Source organism: Stigmatopora nigra, chromosome 20 (assembly GCF_051989575.1).
Source record: "Stigmatopora nigra isolate UIUO_SnigA chromosome 20, RoL_Snig_1.1, whole genome shotgun sequence".
In the NCBI taxonomy this organism is placed as follows: Eukaryota; Metazoa; Chordata; class Actinopteri; order Syngnathiformes; family Syngnathidae; genus Stigmatopora; species Stigmatopora nigra.
Window position 1 is genome coordinate 6,775,927 of NC_135527.1, and position 21,514 is coordinate 6,797,440.

The 21,514-nt window shown below is 37.4% G+C and overlaps 1 long non-coding RNA gene across 2 annotated transcripts in view; it reads right to left on the minus strand.

Moving 5' to 3' along the window:
* Positions 1-21,514, minus strand: part of LOC144213809 (uncharacterized) — a 61,715-nt gene that overhangs the window by 35,568 nt on the left and 4,633 nt on the right. The window contains exon 4 of one of the 2 annotated variants that reach the window (XR_013330123.1): positions 21,097-21,514. This exon is cut by the window's right edge and continues 597 nt beyond it. The exons of the other annotated variant lie outside the window; for it this stretch is intronic. This is a non-coding gene — a long non-coding RNA (uncharacterized LOC144213809). Of the gene's footprint in view, positions 1-21,096 lie in introns of those variants that run through there. 2 annotated transcript variants of the gene reach the window in all.

A 21,514-nucleotide genomic window follows, 5' to 3' on the forward strand; every position in this document is an offset into this window, starting at 1 on the left:
GGGATAGGAACCTTGTTGAGAGCCATAAACAATTCATATTTTATAATGTTATTTCTTGAGAGCCATTATGAGAATTGAAAAGTCAAAATACATCAAAATATGTGATTTTTTTTGTCATATTACCACTTTTAAAGTACAAAAAGCCTCCGAGAAAGCTATATACGGCTCCCAAGCCATAGAAAATGACAATGTACTTGCAGAGTAGATTGGCAATCTTTGAAATACTGTGAATTTTACAGTAGCGCGTATGTTTACTATTCACATGTGTACTTATAGTGTACAGTTGCAAAGACTGGGCTTTTTAATGGGTAAGAATGTAATTACCCGGAAAATGGTTATTTGATTTTTTCAGGGAAGACAGCTGGATTCCTGCCATGGACGCCATTTTTTTATTGAGTCATGAACACTGACCTTTTTTTAAATGAGCTAAGGAAAGCCTGCAGTTCTTTGGATGTTGTCCTGGGTTTTTTTGTGACCTTCTAGATGAGTCTACATGGCTCTTAGTCATGTTTTTTTTCTTCTTTTTTCAAGCTGGCAACTCATCAGATGTCCTTGTTATTTTTGCTTAATTTTAAATAATGGCTCATAGCAAGATTTGGGTGGGCATATCATTCTTAAATATTAGCAGTCAACGGTTTTTGTCTTCTACCAGTGACCGAGACGATCCGGATTAGAGACGAAATGGAGAAAACAAGATTAGTTTTCTAAAAACATCAAAAAAAAACCCTGTACAAAATTTGTAACACGGCATATACAATTTAAAATGATTTAAAAACTTGTAAAATAGGTATAAGCTAACTGGTATGTTCTAAGAGTCAGACAGTACTCAGACATTTGGTCGCCAGACGTTTGGTCGCCCCGGACGTTTGACAACATGAAATATGTTGATGTTTACTGTTGAAATCTGCTCTCAAAATTATATTCATGAGAGAGTTTAATATCTAAATATTTAAAGTTGAAAACAGCTCTAAAAATTATATTTATCCGGGCGACCAAACGTCCCTTGCGACCAGACGTCCCTTGCGACCAAACGTCCCTTGCTACCAAACATCCCTTGCTACCAAACGTCCCTTGCGACCAAACGTCCCTTGCGACCAAACGTCTCTAGCCACCAAACATCCTTTGCCATCAAACGTCCCTTGCTACCAAACGTCCCTTGCTACCAAACGTCCCTGGCCACCAAACGTCCCTTGCGACCAAACGTCCCTAGCGACCAAACGTCCCTGGCGACCAAACGTCCCTTGCGACCAAACGTCCCTTGCGACCAAACGTCTCTTGCGACCAAACGTCCCTTGCAACCAAACATCCAGTCACGGAATCGGACGAATCAGACACCAGTTAGCCAAAAATGGCCGCTTGTTTCTCAACAAAATGTATCAAGATCAAAAACTTAGCATAGCATAAATTAGTTAGTTCGTTAAGTATCATAACTTGGCTACTGGTGAGAATTATGGTATGGCAATGATAGTCCAAGTCACTTTGCAAACTGGGCTGTGGCACGGCCATATTTCCGCACTATCGACCCACACAGACACGCCACCTGACCAGATTTCTCGGTTGTATTGATGTGAGGTCACTAGAGAAAGGCAGTAATGGATACATGGTCCGCAATAAGAACTCCTGCCAAGCTGGTAGCATGGCACGTTATTTATTTTTCTCATCCCCTGTCTTAGAACCGCTCAGGGGCCCTATAGAAAAAAATCTTTTCAGGACACAGTGTGGGATTTCCGCCGAGGTTTAGGGTTGCTTTTTTCCTGGACGTGATGGATTATTTCTTGCGTCACCTCCACCCATCGCCACGCCGATTTGGCAAATACAAAATGTACATGTTTATATTTATGGCTTTCGGTATAAAAACGAGTGGGGGGACGGCGGACGGTTTATCTCAGCACTTTGCTTGTCCCCCAACGGCGCCTCCTATCTGTAAATATCCCCAGACAGCCATGTCAGGGATTTATGTGAAGGTGACAATGACAGGACGAGCCGTCCAATTGTTTCCGTCGGCTCCGTATCAGAGCGGCGTCTAAACAAATAGAACAGATAAACCACCTTTTTTTATATCGTGCCATTTTGTATTAAATAATATATAAATAAATATGTAGTTCTGTCTGTAGTCCAGGATGTGTTCAATGGTTTTGGAGATGTTCAGCAGCAATTTTTGGACTCAAAAACAAACAAAAACACATGATTATGAATAAATAATCAATATATAATATAAGATCAATAAGTAGTATTAGTACTCAACATGGGTAAGTGGTACAAAGTGACTGAAGTGGCTCACAATAAGTCCTGATTAGGTTTTGAGTTGAGTATGGTGACAGTTCTAGGAAAGAAACTTTTCCTGAGTCTATGTGCTTCATACCTGGAAGTCGATAGCAATTACCGTGTTTTCACGACTATAAGGCGCACTTTAAAGTCTTACATTTTCTCCAAAATAGACAGTGCGCCTTATAATACAGTGCGCCTTATATATGGAAAAATGTCACTCATTGAGGGTGCGCCTTATAATGCAGTAAGCCTTATAGTCGTGAAAATACGGTAGTCATTTTTTCGACATATGAATTTTAACTAATTTTTTTTTATAAGTGTGGATGGAAAACATGTCGAAAAAATGACTACCGTATTTTCACGACTATAAGGCTTACCGCATTATAAGGCGCACCCTCAATGAGTGACATTTTTCCATATATAAGGCGCAAAATTGAAGACTTTAAAGTGCGCCTTATAGTCGTGAAAATACGGTAGTCATTTTTTCGACATGTTTTCCATCCACACTTATAAAAAAAAATTAGTTAAAATTCATGTCGAAAAAATGACTACCGTATTTTCACGACTATAAGGCTTACCGCATTATAAGGCGCACCCTCAATGAGTGACATTTTTCCATATATAAGGCGCACTGTATTATAAGGCGCATTGTCTATTTTGGAGAAAATTTAAGACTTTAATGTGCGCCTTATAGTCGTGAAAATACGGTAGTCATTTTTTCGACATGTTTTCCATCCACACTTATAAAAAAAAAAAGTTAAAATTCATGTGTCGAAAAAATGACTACCGTATTTTCACGACTATAAGGCTTACCACATTATAAGGCGCACTCCCAATGAGTGACATTTCTTCCATATATAAGGCGCACTTAAAAGTTACATTTTCTCCAAAATAGTGCGCCTTATAATACAGTGCGCCTTATATGTGGAAAAAATGTCATTGAGGGTGCGCCTTATAATGTGGTGAGCCTTATAGTCGTGAAAATACGGTCGTCATTTTTTAGACATTTTTCCATCCACACTAAGGAAAAATTCCTTAAAATTCAAAGGAACCAGCTATGACCAGGACACTTCGCGACAACGTTACCCGAATGTGAGCCCTTCAGACCCCATACCGGAAGAAGAAAGGCTCGGTCTAAACCCTGGAGCTCACATTGAAATTTCTCCTCTCCCTATAATAAACCCAATCATATCCCTAGAATGCAATTAGCATGTTGATGAAAAGCACATTTACAATATAAACGCATGACTGTACAAGATGTCACTTTGGGAAGGCGTTTTTTTTTTAAACTAACGCCGTCAGCATTTTCGGCCATTTGGCGAAAGGCACAACCTTCACAGCTGGAGGTATCTCCAAGCGTCACGGGTATGACGGCGTGAAACAACGCTGATTGATTTAAGGACGCCAGGAGGAGAAAAGTCGGAAATTTTTTGCTATCAGCCGTTGTGTTTACTGCCTGATTACGTTAACAAGGCACATATATCACATAATTAATCCAGAAGATTACCATCAAAAATCTATAAGGCTGCAACATGCTTGCTGGATTTCTAGCGTTAATTATATTCGTTGTGAGGTCAAAACAACGTTGATTCTTCCACAATCGCCTCACTCCATACTAAATATAACACAGATAACTTTAAATCCCCTCTCGATACAACTCGTGTTTTTCCCTGATCAATCGTTGTCAGAATACATATATTTCCCCAAAGCTGATTGAGGTTTCAAGGTGCTAGGGTCGATTTCTGAAGCCCATTATTTCCTGGCTGACGGATATAGACACTGTCAGCTAGACATTACCGACCCCCGAGCGTAGCCGGAGGATGATGATGATGGTGGTGCCTGCCTGCCTTTTATTCCATTTCAACCAACTTTCCCTGTCTTTCCAGGCGTGTGTATTACATATATATGCCTAGAAGGAATTTATTGTAAAAGACCAACGTCGCCAATGGCATAAAAAGTATCAAATCTGTCCAAAATGTCGAGTTAAACCCTAACAGACTGCCGACTACTGTGTTTTCTAGCATGTTGACCACCTCCGTTTGTAAGCCGTACCTTTAAAATTGCCTTAAAATGGTCAAATTTGACAATTTCTCGAGTATAAGCCGCTCCTTGGATCACAATTTTCACCTCCATATTCATGGTTTTAATAGGGAGTACAAATGTGTTACTTTGAAGGGAAAAACTAAGTACCTTATTTTCACGACTATAAGGCACACCGCATTGTAAGGGACACCCTCAATTAATGACATTTTTTCCATATATAAGGCGCACTGTATTATAAGGCGCACTGTCTATTTTGTAGGAAATGTAAGACTTTTAAGTGCGCCTTATAGTCGTGAAAATACGGTAATTGTTATTGACTTCCAGGTATGAAGAACTCACTCACTACTTTACAGTCACCTCTAGAGCCAGCCATTGTTGATGTTTTGGATTTTCTTGTATAAAATCTTGCAGCGGGGGAGGAGCTATATGATGGAAGATTTTGGAAACTAAGATGGCATCTGCATATTTAACAGTATTGTTTCAGTTCAGGCGTTTGTGTTTTTTTAATATCCGACAGTGGTGGTTTTTCGCACTAGGTTATAAGGCGCACTGTCTATTTTGGAGAAAATGTAAGACTTAAGTGCGCCTTATAGTCGTGAAAATTTGGTACTTGGTTCGATAAAGTAAGGAAGTTAAATTCAAGTCAGGTGAGTAGTACAACCAGGAAATGTGTCCGAGTCTCTAGATGGATCTTATCTTGCGTTATTGCATTTCATCTTTGTCATCTTGCACTTTTGTGCATTTCAAGTCTAATTTATGCACATATAAGCCATACCCTTGATTCAGTCATCATTTTTTGTATTACAAATACAGCCTATCCACAAAAAATATGATATTTCATCATGGAAAGCTCTGAGATGAAGTTTGATCATAGACATGAAGTAATAAGAGCCAATTGGGTTTAAGTGAAACTGAACTGTCTTTTCAAAATGTCCTTTGGAGTTTCTGTCTCTGTACTTGTCTACGCCCTAAAGTGTTCTCCAAGCTGCCTCTGTCTACTTGATTATGATGGATGGGACCCCTATGGATGAGTGAACAGTGAAAAGAACCATGATGAAGGTTGGCCTTGGTGAGGAAAGCTAAGGAGAAGTCCAGACTAAAATACCCAGAATACAAAATGGGGTCCAGGGGCAAAGGATTTGCCATAAATCAGTACTACAATACAGCAGGAGATTCGGGAACTAGAAGCAAATGGCCGATTCTACAACATATCCTCTGTGTCGTGACACAGGTAAGCTCATTAGCATTGGGAAAAGGTCACTTTGGGAAGTGGAAATCAAATACGTACACGGATTTGGGCAGGCCCATTAAGCCACCGGGCTATTACTATTCATGCAGCGCAGATTAATGGAAAATATGAGTCATGCAGCGCGGTCCTCGTATTAATCTCGCTGGGAACCTGGGACGTCCCCGTTTCCCCGCACCTTACTTCCTCTTCTATGTTCATTTTAAGACAGGTGTCCATGTAGCGGCCCGCGGGCCAAATATGGCCCGTCGCATCATTTTGTGTGGCCCAGGAAAGTCGATCATGAGTGCTTAGTTTCTGTTTTAGGATGAAATTAAAATGAAGAGTATAGATGTATATTAAATTTCCTCATTTTCCCCATTTTAAATGAATCATTGTCATTTTTTAATAAAAATAATTCTGTTTTTAGTTCTAAAATTATTTTGTAAAATCTAAAAATAAATTTAAAAAAAAGCTAAACTAAACAGTTTTAGATTTATAAAAACAGAATATTCAGGGCTTTTAATCCAGTTATTTTAATCCATTTATTAAACAAAAAAATCTAAATATTATATCTAAAATGAGTATAGATGTATATTCAATTTTAAATAAATAATTGTAATTTTTAAAAAAAAATTTGGGGTGATTTAGTTCAAAAATCATTTTGTAAAATCTAAAAATATATATAAAAAAAGCTCAAATAAACATTGTTTTAGATCTATAAACAACTGAATATTCAGGGCTTTTAATCCAGTTCTTTTAATCCATTTATAACAAAATACATTTAAATATTATATCTAAAATAGTCCAGCCCACATGACATCAAGTTTACATTATAACGACCTGCGAACCAACCCTTGAAACCCTTGTTTTAAGCAAATATCATTCCAGGTTTATTTGCATTGGGCATCTTGTCGCTAGGCAGATTTCACCTTTTCCAAGCATTTTCAGGTTCTTCAACCCAACTGATCTTAAATCTAAAATGATTATTCTTCCCCACCTAGGAGCAACGGTGATTTTTATTTTTTTGCCATCCCACAGTTCCCCCCTGTTGCCCCTCCCCTCTCCAGTGCACCCCACCTTCCTCTCCATCTGTCAACCAATAACTTTCTGGAACCCGCCATGCCGTTCCCGCACCTGTGCCTGCCACCACAAATAGAGCTATTTGACGTACATGGCGGAGGACTTTTACCCGCGTACTAAGTCATCCGTTCCACCGCCAAGGTAATTCATAGGAGATAAAAAAATAACTTGGCCCCCTTATTTTTAATGTTTCGCTCAGATGCTTACTGAGCCGTGACGGGTACAACGAAAGAACGCCGCCGGCTAGCGTCCCGCTACTGCATTACCTTCCCGGGCGAGGGAGACCGGCTCTTTTTGCTCATTAGCTTTGAAGAAAGGATTCGGGGTCCTCTGGAGTGTCGGTTTTCATTCCGGTTTTCATTCTTCGCGCGACGATAGAGCCGGCAATAGTTTTCAGTTATTGCATCTTTCTCTACCATCTGTTAACAAGCAATTGGTGCTCCCCAAACGGGTGCCCATACTATCATTTTGAAGCTCTTAAAGTTGAAATGAAGATAAAATGATAGCTTGTATTTATTTCTTAAGATGAACTTTATTATCTCAACCTTCAATGTCTGTTTCAGGCAAATATTTTTTGGGCTCAACAGGCATTGGATCAATTGCAGCTGCTTTATTTCTTCAGTTTGGATGCAAATGCATTCAAGGGTTTCAAACTCGGGTTGGTTCGCAGGCCGCAATAACTTCAATTTGATTTCATGTGGGCTGGACTATTTTAGATATATTTTGATTTTTTTATATTTGAATTGGATTATAAGAACTGGATCAAAAAGTCTAAATATTGAGGTTTTTTATAGATATAAAACTGTTTATTTACTTTTTTCTTAGTAAGGGAAAACGTCTAATAATAATTAGTTTTTCATTTAAAATTGAATTTTTAAAAAAATATATTCAATATTTAAGTGGAAAACCAATTATATTTATTTTTAGACTTTACAAAATGCTTTTTGACCTAAAAACACCCCAAAAAATTGATAAAAAAGTGCAACTATTGATTTAAAAAGAATCAAGAAATATAATATACATCTATACTCTAACATATAAATTTTTCTTAGTAAGGGTAAATATTTTTAAAAAAATTCTATTCAATATTTATGTGGTAACCAAAAATATTTAAAATATTTATTTTTAGATTTCACAAAATGCTTTTTGACCTAAAAACACCAAGAAAAAAATGTATAAAAATTGCAATTATTGATTTAAAAAGAGGAAAATCAGGAAATATAATATACATCAATACTCTTCAACATATAAATTTTAAATTGATCCTAAAACAGAAAGTCAGCACTCATAATTTACTTACTTGGTCCGCACAAAATGATGCAGCGGTCCAGATTTGGCCCCCAGCAGCCACTTTGACACCTGTAGCATCTGTTACACAGTTCAAATACGGTTCACACCATTTTTTAAAAAGACGGCTACTAGATTCAAAGCATTTAAAGCTAAAAAAGGTCCAAAATATCAATTAAGATGAGGAACATTACAGCAATAAAGACAGAAAACTCAATAATGGATGCGTTGAAAGCAGAGGTTCCAATTGGTGGCATTTCCCTCAGCGGGGAATTGACGCCAACTGTTGAACGACAGGCCATTAGCGAAACACCTGTTCTACCTTTTGAGTTAAATGTCAAGACCGGCGATCAGCAGATAAACATGAGCTTGAATTTAAATGAGAATGCAAGAAAACTCTCTTTAGTTTTCACTTGAAAACTCATTGGACGGACTTTAGGTCCAAGTGAGTCGCTAATGAATATTTGGCAACGTGAGCGAAAGTGCTTACGAGTTCATCCGATCCTGGCGTTTGAAGCTAATTGCTTCTGACGCCTCGATTATTTGTGTGCAAGCCTGCAACGACGGGCGCTAATCAGTTTAAACACTTAGCTTGGCGTACTTACAAAGACGGCCCCTGTAAACCAAATGTTTATTTGGCTGAAATCAACTTTCAGAGAGACAGAAACACAACGACAACCAAGGTGAATCTTTGCTCACAATCCTTTAGAGAGTTAGTGACCGCTCTGAGATTGTTTTGCAGTCACAGAAACGGCAATGCAATCCTCAACATCCGATGTCAATCAATACATAGCTTCCTTGGGTTGGGTTGGGTTTGGCGATCATTAATAATAGCCCAGACATTCCTATAGGAAGATAAAAATGGCGGTTGTATGGCGGTTAATGACATGTTGGAAGTAGAGAGGACTGATGGATAAACCCTGGGAAAATAGATAGGGTAGTGTTGGGTTTATTCTGTAATACTATTATATATATCCCTTATTTTCACGACTATACGGCGCACTTAAAAGTCTTAAATTTTCTCCAAAATAGACAGTGCGCCTTACAATCCAGTGCACCTTATATATGGAAAAAACTGAAAACCACCACTGTCGGATATTAAAAAAACAGAAACGCCTGAACTGAAACCAATACTGTTAAATATGCAGATACCATCTTAGTTTACAACATCTTCCATCATACAGCTCCTCCCCCATTGCAAGATTTTATACAAAAAAGTACAAAACATCAACAATGGCTGGCTCTAGAGGTGACTGTAAAGTAGTGAGTGCTTCATACCTGGAAGTCAATAGCAATTACCATATTTTCTCGACTATAAGGTGCACTTAAAAGTCTTACATTTTTCCAAAATAGACAGGGCGCCTTATAATACAGTGCACCTTATATATGGAAAAAATGCCATTGATTGAGGGTGCGCCGTATAATGCAGTGCACCTTATAGTTGTGAAAATATGGTATATGTGTATTTAATCATTTCTTTGTTAAATCATTCTTCTAATTGTTCGGGGTCATAATCAGTCATCTAGTCCTCTCACAAGGACTTTTGATCTGACATCTCAACCAGTCCCGGGCTCCGAGGACTGTTGATCTGGGTTTGAAGAGTCGTCAAGGACTCTTGCTACCAGCAGATGGATATCAATCACTTCCAGGAAAACTTGCATACTATGAAGACCCAAATAATAGTAGGCACTGGAATAATAGTAGGGGGTGGAAAATTCAAAATGAATTAAAAATAGTACAACAACTACTACTACTAATATTCATTATTTTTGGAATTTTCCACTTCCTAATATTATTCCAGTGCCTACTATTATTCGGGTCTTCATAGTAGTTCTTTATGTAATGAATGTTGTAGATGTTCTTTTTGCTTACGCATGTTGGATTAATCAATAAACTTGTAATTGTTTTGATTTATTGCTTTAAAGTATTGACATATCTACCTACCCTTATAAGGTTCTTGTTACCAGAGATGCAAATTATTTAAATGTCAATAATTGAATAAGATGTCTGCCTGCAGTGATTGATAATTATATCAGAAGTGTAATTATTAATGAACCTATCAGGTAGCATTTTGAGTCCAACAGGACTGTTTTTAGGGGGTCAACGGTAGATGAAACAGGTCAACTCTAAAAACAACTCTTCCCTCGTTAATGACCATCACTTTTCTCTCATAGCAGAGTATCTTTCCCCAAATGACGGACGAGTAGGAGACACAAAAGGCGTCCAGTCGAGAATCGGGAAGATTTCTTGCCCTCTAACTGACACGGCCTGAAATATGGTCCATTCTGGTTAACCAAAAAGGAACACATACATTTCTATACGAGAAAGAATTCCCATTATTTCTCCCTGAGCCATGAAAATCAATTGTGAAATGATTGCTTTTACCCACGACGGGTGGAAGAGTGCAGTTGGCCGGCCCCAATGAGTAAAGTTATTTTTTTTCTCCCCCCAATTCTATTTTCTCACGGGAAATAGCAGAGATGGGGTATGCATGTCTAACTATTTCTAGTTTTTTGTCGAAGAAAGTACTCGGAGAAGGTATCGAACCTGAGCCAAGCCGATCATTTGGCTCAGGGTCTGTTTTAGCTAAACTACTACTGCAACATTGGTTTGTACTAAAAATAACATTAAGTAAAATGGAGAGAATACATACAGTACTGTATACATACATTAGAGAGAGAGAGATTTACGAGAAACTGGCCGAAAGAAGCTATCTGATGACAATTGCACAGTTTTCTTCTTCTTTTCATTATAAATGATGCGATAGCACTGTGTAAAAATTGTAAAACAACAATACAATCAGCGGATCCTTCTCATTCCCTTTAACTGGCCATGGCATTTAGACAAAATATTTATTTCTAAATCTCCATGCCATCTAATATTCCTTATACCGTATTTTCCCGACTATAAGGCGCACTTAAGTCTTAAATTTTCTCCAAAATAGACACCTTATAATCCAGTGCGCCTTATATCTGGAAAAAACAGAAAACCAAAAACCATCACTGTCGGATATTAAAAAAACACAAACGCCTGAACTGAAACAATACTGTTAAATATGCAGATGCCATCTTAGTTTACAACATCTTCCATCATATGGCTCCTCCCTCACTGCAATATTTTATCCAAAAAAATCCAAAACATCAACAATGGCTGGCTCTAGAGGTGACTGTGTAGTGCAGTAGTCTCAAACCGGTCCTCAAAGGGCCACAGCGGGTGCAGGTTTTCATTCCAACTCAACAAGGATACCTATTGGAAGTGCAATCAGTTAATTAGAGAAAAGGTGCTACTTATTTTAAAGACACCTGAATGGTTAAAATGTCGGCACTGGATCGGTTGGAACAAAAACCAGGACCCACTGCGGGCCTATGTGGAACCGGTTTGAGACCACTGCTGTATGGCATCATTCAACTGATTTACAAACTTTGTGCAACGTACAATATTTGGGTCCTTCTGCTCCATCTTTGATTTATAAATGGTACTGACGGTGGAACGATTCGAGTTGTATTTCCGTGCAATGCTCACCACTTTCTCACACACATCAAGCTTCTTTATTATTGCCACTTTGGTTTGAAATTAAATGGCTTTCCTCTTCCTTGCAACTCCTTCACTTTTCAGCCTTTGGCTTTTCACCAACCATATTGAATACTGGATGCACCAGATATTTAATGATAAAAATTAAAAAGGTTCTTTGTGCACTGGAGATACGTCACGCACTACAACAAACTGGGTAGAGGAAGGTAGATGCTGGGTGAGCCGAGTTCTCACAGCGCCAGGCGTTGGTATTAGCGGCGGAAAGAAGTACTACTCGGAAAAAGGCCTGCAATACAAAATCAAACTTATGAACATTTTTTGACATAAACTCAATTTGCAAACGTGTTCGTATGTACCATTTGTTCATAAGTTGAATGTTCATAAGTAGAGGAGTGTCTATATTAGCATAGATTTCTCGATCCTATAGAACGGCTACTTCCTCTGGTGTCCCCTTAATGACCCTGTTGTGATTCATCTCCGCCCTTCCCATCCCTCTTGAACCATATAACGTGACCTCTTCAAGGGTGGGATCACTAAGCCGCCTAAAGGCTACTTTCAGGCAACAAAAAAAAAAATAAAAGACCCATCATTATCCTCACTGGCATTCTTATTTCATGACTAATGGATGTGAGTTTCATAGCGCGGCGTTCCGTTGTAAAGTCACCCCGTCTTGTGCATCTAAAAAAAGCAAAGCGCCCTTAGAGATGCTCACGGGGGACCGCCGTTCTCCCTCTTTGTATTGATACTCCGCAAAAAAACACAGAGAGGCTTTCAACCCAAAAAAAACGAGAGCAAAGACCACTAAAAAGGTAATGGACGGGTGATCCCATTGACTAATCTAAAGGGGGGGAGCCCTCTTGGAAATTCTAGCATGGCGGCACGTGCTGTCTTAAAAAGCTTAAAGCACATCTGTCGGTGAGAGCCCATGGCTGACTCGGGATAGACTCATCCGTTAAAGAAAGCGACACCCTTAAGGAAACTGGGAAAAAATAGCTTCCCTGCCAGAGGTTAGAAAGATAGGCAGCTAAAAAAATGGTGCTATAAACGTCAGCTTCAGGTTTGGAACACATTTCCGCCCATACCCGCCGTCTACATCTCCAAATCCTTGCGTACCGGGTCTGAAAATGATCACCCCTCACCCTTTTCTTGCACTTATCTACTGAAGTATTAAAGCTAAATGAGACTTGGCTCAATATCGCTTTGGCGTTTTTCCGCCACTTGGCCTCACTAGTCTCTTCATAACTGCCATCTTTTTCATTCTTCAGGGTTATTACTTCTTCCAAAAGGCCACTTTCAGATGCACATTAAAGAATGTTGACTTGCTTTCGATTTTTTTTGGTCTATTTATAATTCACTGGCGGTTCGGATCACAATAGGTGCTGCAGTGTGGCTTTTTTAGTAGGCTTCAGGGGGGGACATTTTTATTCCAAAATACCTTGATCCAATAGGAATCATTTTCTCATTGGAAGGCACTGAAGTCGAGGGAAGTACAGTATTTTCACGACTATAAGGCACACCCTCAATGAATGACATTTTCCCATATATAAGGCGCACTGTATTATAAGGCGCACTGTCTATTTTGGAGAAAATGTAAGACTTTTAAGTGCGCCTTATAGTCGTGAAAATACGGTAACTGCTATTGACTTCCAGGTGAGAAGCACTCAATACACTAAAGTTTTCTGGTCATTCTAAAAGTGAGTACCGTATTTTCACGAGTATAAGGCTCACTTAAAAGTATTTTTCTCCAAAATAGACAGTGCGCCTTATAATCCAGTGGGCCTTATATATGGAAGAAACAGAAAACGAAAAACCACCACTGTCGGATATTAAAAAACTGGATTATAAGGCGCACTGTCTATTTTGGAGAAAATGTAAGACTTTTAAGTGCGCCTTATAGTCAGGAAAATACGGTACATTTTTATTTTGCTATTCTATATTGTACATTAAAGATTGAAGCTGGGGTTTCACTCTGTTACTGGTCGCCATTAATATTTGATTGCTGTGAACAGGAAGTGGTAAACAATACGAAAACAAGATGACTGATAGAGAGATATTGAGTTTAGTACCAAGCCTATGTTTAAAGAACGTCTAAGTCTAGAAAAAAGCAAGTTTGTCTATTGTCCGGACAAAATGGAAGCCGCAAATTGCTACCTGTCACCTGGTATTTGTGACAAAAACTACTCTCATGTCATACTACACATATAGACAGAAATGGGAGGAGTTAATCATCTCAGAGTAGCATCTCCCATCAAATTGCGTTGACTTTAATCAAATTATGACCTTGTAAAGCATTACGCTTGTCATTTGGGACCCTAATTTCTTCGCTAATGACTAATTAGCCCCATCACCTGTCCCCCTGAAAGCTCCATTACAATTCTGACAAAGCTTTAAGATAATAAAACCTCCCCAAAAAGGACTTAAGAACCCTAAAGAAAATGAATCTCAAGGCGGTGGAAACATCCATCAAAACTCCTAAAAAATGCCACGTTTTTGTTTTCCAACGATGTCGGTGGACGGCAGGACTCCAGAGGACAATGAGGATAAATAAATTCATTAGGACTAATTAAGCCAAAATAGGGGTTTGGCAAGTGGGCTGTTTAAATAACGCCATCAATAACGTCACCTGACATTAGGACAAAGCCCTTTGGAAGCGCCATTATGGATGGATCTTGCTCATTTGTTGGTTTAGGTTCCTGTCATGGATTGGAAGCATTCTCTTCCACGTGGAAAGGGGGCGCCAGTGCAGCTGTGGCGCTTGGCTAAGCCTCCATCGCAGGCGGCGGCTACGATTCATTAAGTCTTTTTAGATCCAGACATGGGAGCATCTGCCTCGGCATCAGTGCGAGAAGGCTAAAACTTGACAAATTCGGGGAAATCGATAGTGGTCCAGAGGGGGGGGAAGGGCATGGGGATCTACTCTAGGGAAAGCAGGGGACTACTCTGGTCTTCATCAGTCCTTCCTCATCCTCTAATCACAGGAACATCTGGCTATGAAAAATGTGGAAGAAAAAAATGGAAAAACTAGATCCGGGCCAATTTGACATAGGAGCACCTCAATTAGTTCTTTAAAGACTCACATGGGAGGTGGGGGAAGAGCAGCTGGTATGCAAGCGTCGTTTGACGGACAGAATTTTTCTTGGGTTTACCAGGTACAAGTCACTCAACATTAATAAAATGAAATGCGTTTTTGTGGTAAATGATTAAGAAATAGGGCCTTTGGGGGGGATGGAGAAAGCGTCTACTTTTAATGGTGGCCTGGTTTATGGCTGTTTTGGGTTTAGATCGTTGGTTGTATAAGATAACAAAAAATGGCTGTGGGTTAGGACCTAGTGAATTCTTATGCATGTTATGTGTATGTCCTTATATATGTATGTGTATATATATATATGTGCTGATATATGTATGTGTATGTATATGTGTGCTTATATATGTATGTGTATGTATATATATGTGCTGATATATGTATGTGTTTGTATATGTGTGCTTATATATGTACCTGTATGTATATATGTTCTTATATATGTGTATTATAAAGACCCGAATAATAGTAGGCACTGGAATAATAGTAGGGAGTGGAAAATACCAAATGAATTAATAATGGTAGGCAGTGGAAAATTCCAAATATAATGAATATTAGTAGTGGTAGTACTATTATTCCAGTGCCTACAATTATTCGGGTCTTCATAGTATATATATATATATATATATATATATATATATATATATATATATATATATATATATATATATATATATATATATATATATATATATATATATATGTGCTTGTACATGTATGTGTATGTATATATGTGCTTATATATGTATGTGTATGTATACGTGTGCTTATATATGTACTTGTATGTATATATCTTCTTATATGTGTGTACTATGAAGACCCGAATAATAGTAGGCACTGGAATAATAGTAGGGAGTGGAAAATTCCAAATGAATTAATAATAGTAGGCAGTGGAAAATTCCAAATATAATGAATATTAGTAGTAGTAGTAGTACTATTATTCCAGTGCCTACTATTATTCAGGTCTTCATAGTATGTTTATATGTGCTTGTACATGTATGTGTATGTATATATGTACTTATATGTGTATGTATATATGTACTTATATGTGTATGTATATGTGCTTATATGTGTATGTATGTGTATATATATATATATATATATATATATATATATATATATATATATATATATATATATAGTCTTAATAGATTATTTTACTTGCTTTACTTTGTACTTTATACTTTAATGAAGAGTGATGAGTATGTTAATACTTTAGTCCTATTTTTCCTGTTAATGTTTCATATGTACTGTTAACAGATGCACTTTTTTATATGTATCCTACCTTTTGCTGACCATCTGTCAAATTTTTAAAGTCAAAGTGGCCCCCCCGGGCCCAAAAGTTTGCCCACCCATAGGTTAAACGTCAAGAGTCGTCAAATACACCCTCACATTTCTCGAAAGTTGGACGATTACAAACTAGTTGGCGACAATGGAAAAACTATCGACAGTTCCTTTGGCGAGAAAAGGAACAATACGGAACGCGGATACTATTTGACGGCCTGGGTGGCGAACAATTGATGTGTTTTGATGAAGCTCCCGTGGCGGTGGTGGGCTCATCAAAACGTGGGGGGGTGGCGGCTAAGGGAAATCAATGTTCTTTTAATAAAAGAGGGCTTTAGGTGGGAGAGAGACCGACGGTTTTGCTTGGTGACAGGACCTGTCGCTGCCTTATCTCGTGCCTCTCAGATCCCGAGACAGGCAAATATTTTAACTGTAAACACCGGCGGCTCGACAGGCTGCGTAACCCCCCCCACCCCCTCGTCACGCTTCTCTATTTGCTACTTGCTCACAACGCCGACTTTTCATGTATGTTTTCGTTCAGATGACAAAAACAGACGTTCTCAAATATGGATGACACTTGTTACAATTAGTTACTTCAATAAGAGGACAGTATTTATTTTTTTGCTTATTTACATACTCGGATAGACTTTTCACAACCACCTACGCAAGGTATATAGAAAATATTAAAACTATTTCCCCATTAATAGTCTCACACTGTGTAAAAATTGTAAAACAACAATACAATCAGCGGATCCTTCTCATTCCCTTTAACTGGCCATGGCATTTAGACAAAATATTTATTTCTAAATATCCATGCCATCTAATATTCCTTATACCGTATTTTCCTGAGTATAAGGCGCACTTACAAGTCTTAAATTTTCTCCAAAATAGACAGGGAGCCTTATAATCCAGTGCGCCTTATATCTGGAAAAAACAGAAAACCAAAAACCATCATTGTCGGATATTAAAAAAACACAAACGCCTGAACTGAAACAATACTGTTAAATATGCAGATGCCATCTTAGTTTACAACATCTTCCATCATATGGCTCCTCCCCCACTGCAAGATTTTCTACAAAAAAATCCAAAACATCAACAATGGCTGGCTCTAGAGGTGACTGTGTAGTGCAGTGGTCTCAAACCGGTCCTCAAAGGGCCGCAGTGGGTGCAGGTTTTCATTCCAACTCAACAGGGATACCTTTTGCAAGTGCATTCAGTTAATTAGAGTCTGGTGCTACTTATTTTAAAGACACCTGATTGGTTAAAATGTCAGTACTGGATCGGTTGGAACAAAAACCAGGACTCACTGCGGCTCTGGTGTAGTGAGTGCTTCATACCTGGAAGTCAATAGCAATTACTGTATTTTCACGACTTCAAGACGCACTTAAGTCTTAAATTTTCTCCAAAATAGACAGTGCGCCTTATATATGGAAAATGTCATTCATTGAGGGTGCGCCTTATAGTCGTGAAAATATGTAAAATATGCACCACTGTATAGGGAGAACTCACTGTACCTAAAACTTGTACCCCCCACAAAAAAACACCACCCAAATCCACTGTCATCCAGATTAGCCTGAAAACTAACTAGCAGATGATTCAAAACCGGCCGAAGAAAAGACAGCGGCAGTGCGATGAAGTCCTGTAATTAATCCCAGATTACATGTGATGGCATTCCATCAGGCCAGTTAGCGACACCCTCGTTTTTCCCATACACAGACACACATATTTGGGGTAAATCCCTTTTGCTACTTTGAGTCTCAATTACTTCTATAGCATCGAAATCCCTGGGATGGCACATAGGCATGTTAATAGGGAGATGACAGGGAGGTCATCACCATGGCGACCATTATATTCTACTCAAATTGTGATTGGTAAATAGAAATATGCCTCAAGTAGTGGTCGATTTTGGATTTACAAGTTGTGAACAAAATAAAGTAGCCATATCTGAGATAGAGGATGGGTGAGAGGATTATAAAATAATAATAATAAAGTATAGATGATAAACTCAAGGTCTGGGGGCCACATTTGGGCCGCTGGATCATTTTGTGCGGCCCAAAAAAGCGAATTATGTCATGTTTTTCCTATTAAAATGAAAGTACAGTTAAATTTACATAGAAAGAAGACATAAATGATATTAAATATACTATGAAGACCCGAATAATAGTAGGCACTGGAATGATAGTAGGGAGTGGAAAATTCCAAATGAATTAATAATAGTAGGCACCGGATTAATAGTAGGCAATGGAAAATTCCAAAAATAATGATTATTATTAGTAGTAGTAGTAGTACTATTATTCCGGTGCCTACTATTATTAATTCATATGGAATTTTCCACTCCCTACAATTATTCCAGTGCCTAATATTATTCGGGTCTTCATAGTATATAATATAAATAATAGAAGCAACCGAACACAAAAAACGATTAAAAAACAAATAACTTAAGTAACAAAAAAATCAATTTTCACCCTTTTTGTTCACTTTTGCTTCCATTGGATGGATGCTGAAAATATTGAATTTATATAATGTAATAACCAATAATTAATTTATAAAACACCAAACGTGTATTTATAAATTAATTAATTGAATTATTACTTTATTTATTTATGTATTTTGTATTCATGTGTTTGTTAATTAATGAATTTATATATTTGGGTATATATTTACTGATATATTTGTATATTTGTTTTGTTATTTATTCACTTGTTCATCGTATATTTATTTAAGTGGAAAATGTATTTTTCTGTGTCTGTATTCTCACCTTATTGCTACTATGACAACAAAGTTTCCCGAGTACTGGCTGAATAAAGTTATCTAATCTAATCTAAATAGATTGGACCTGTATTTGCGACAATCTGGAATATAATTTTCCATTTGTTCTATTATAAAATGTTCATAAAATGTACGTAAATAAAGAAAATATCTTGAAAACTACAAAAATGAGTTTGACTCCTCCATATTAAAACAAGCGACAAATTTAGACATGCGATCAAATATCGAAACATCAGCAAGTCAGACACGGTGGGGGAGGGGGGGCAGCATCCTATGCCGAGAGCTCTCACATTACGGTAATCATTTAGACGTGACTAATTAATTCCAAGTATAATCAAATAATGAACACGTTAAATACGGCAATTAGAAATCTTGTCCTACATGAGCGAATTGGAGAGAAATTAATAGGAAAAGCCAGCGGTGCGTTAGCGTGTACCAAAACAATTTTTATTTCATGCCTCTTTCACAATAAAATCTGCTCTAGTAAATACTTGTGATCATGTTCTGACAATATTACCAGAAATTGAGTAAAGGTTGAAAACCTTACTTGAACAAGGGAGATAGTACTTCAAATTGTGCCATTAAAAAAGGTATGTAACGTATTTACCTTATTTTCTCGCAGATAAGCCATATTTGTAACATTTTAGTACTATGAAACACATTTTAGTACTATGAAACACATTTTAGCACTATGAAACACATTTTGTACTATGAAACACATTTTAGTACTATGAAACACATCTTTAGTACTATGAAACACATTTTAGTACTATGAAACACATTGTAGTACTATGAAACACATTGTAGTACTATTAAACACATTTTAGTACTATTAAACCACTAGTTATTTGTTACTTTGTTAATAGATGGCGAATTAGAACAAATAAAAATATTTTTCCAATCAAAATTCCTGTTTTTAGTGTTTTTTCAGACATTTGGAACAAATTAATTGGTTTTTAGTTCATTTCAACGGGAAACATGAGTCAATTGACATACAAGCTCAGTCCTGGAACGCATTAAGCTCCTATCTCAAGGTACTACTGTATATAAATCTGTAGCATGTCAGCAAGCAATGTACCCATACACTCAACCTGCCAGCATCTTTCATAGAATCTTGAATTTAGTGCTTACAAATGATTGGCTAGCCAAAAAAATCTCTAAATAAGATAGTAAATAGTCTCTAGATGGCGCTATGAGAAGCCGTAAATGGCGGATTAGGAACTCTTGGTATATATGGCATTGAAAAGGAAATTTTTATCTCCCCCTTTTTTGTGTTACACTTCAAAGATGCAGAATGTATTAGTTTTAGGGTTTGTTATTCAAATTTGCAGATGCCTTTTGGCCCTTCATAAGCATATTAATAGTATTTTGTCACGCAAATGGCTGCTGGTCATGAAGGCGCAATCAATGAATTGCACCATAAATGCTTTAAAGCTAAAGATGTGCTAAAATGTAATGCACCACTCTTATTCGTAATGGAGACTTTTAATGGCCGTCTTCTTGCCTTCTGTCTTTTGAAAAATAAACGGTAATATAACACATAAAAAGTCATCAATGTACTATATTTTGGGGGGGCCCGTTTTAGCCACATAGGGTTAGCGTATTTTCTCGAATTATGTCGTATTTGTAGCTAAAAAAAATGATGACTGAATCAAGGGTACGGCTTATATGCGCACAAATTGGACAAATTGGCAAAAATGAAATGCCATAACGCAAGACAATATGGTCATTTTTTTCCAAAATGGAGAATAGATCAACAGATAAACACATGAAATGATAAACATGATGTTTATGGTTGAAATTCAAGAAAAACGAATACGGCAAACCCTGAAAATTGCCTTAAAATCGTTAAATTTGACAATTTCTCGCATATAAGCCGCCCTGCAAATACGCTGCACCCTAAAAATCGTTGAATTTTATGATTTCTCGCATATAAGTCGCCCTAACAAATATGCCACACCCTTAAAATTGCCTCAAAAATCATTGAATTTTACAATTTCTCACATATAAGCCACCCTGCATCCAATATACCATTTTTTGGCGTATTTGTAGCTAAAAAAATATGATGACTGAATCAAGGGTATGGCTTATATGTGCATAAATTAGACAAATGAGCATATTGGCAAAAACAAAATGCCATAACTCAAGACAAGATAGTAATTTATTTCAAAATAGAGAAAAGATAAACACAAATATTTTGATTTTTATGGTTGAAATTCAAGAAAAAAACTGTTTTCAAGGCAATTTTAAGGGTACGGCTTATACATAGAGGCGGCTAATATGCGAGTACTATAAAGACCCGAATAATAGTAGGCACTGGAATAATAGTAGGGAGTGAAAAATTACAAATGAATTAATAATTGTAGGCACGGGATTAATAGTAGGCAGTGGAAAATTCCAAAAATAATCATTATTATTAGTAGTAGTAGTAGTAGTAGTACTATTATTCCGGTGCCTACTATTATTAATCCATTAGGAATTTTCCACTCCTTACTATTATTCCAGTGCCTACTATTATTCGGGTCTTCATAGTAAATACGTTAAATTAAAACCAAAAAATACTGACATTTCCCGAGAAGCTAATCAAGGGTTAATCCTAATCTAGCCACTCAAAAAAATATGCTTTTCACTCAAGCAGAATGTTAATTTCTGGGGTGATGCAGCACGCTTCCCAATCTCCAAAAAGTGATGCCACATTTTCGTCATGCACGAAAATCTTTCACCACTTTATCACCCGTTAAAGAAGTTAAAATGTGCAGAATGCTAAATGAGCCCACACTTATTGACTGTGCGCCACAATTCCTGTTTGCTTTCATTTATTAAAATTCGCCAGCCGTCATAAATAAGCGTCACATTTATCCGCTATTTGGAATTGATGACTTTCTTTAAAAAAAATAGCAAAAGGATCAATGGAAGAAAATCCAATCCCACGTGTATACGAACGG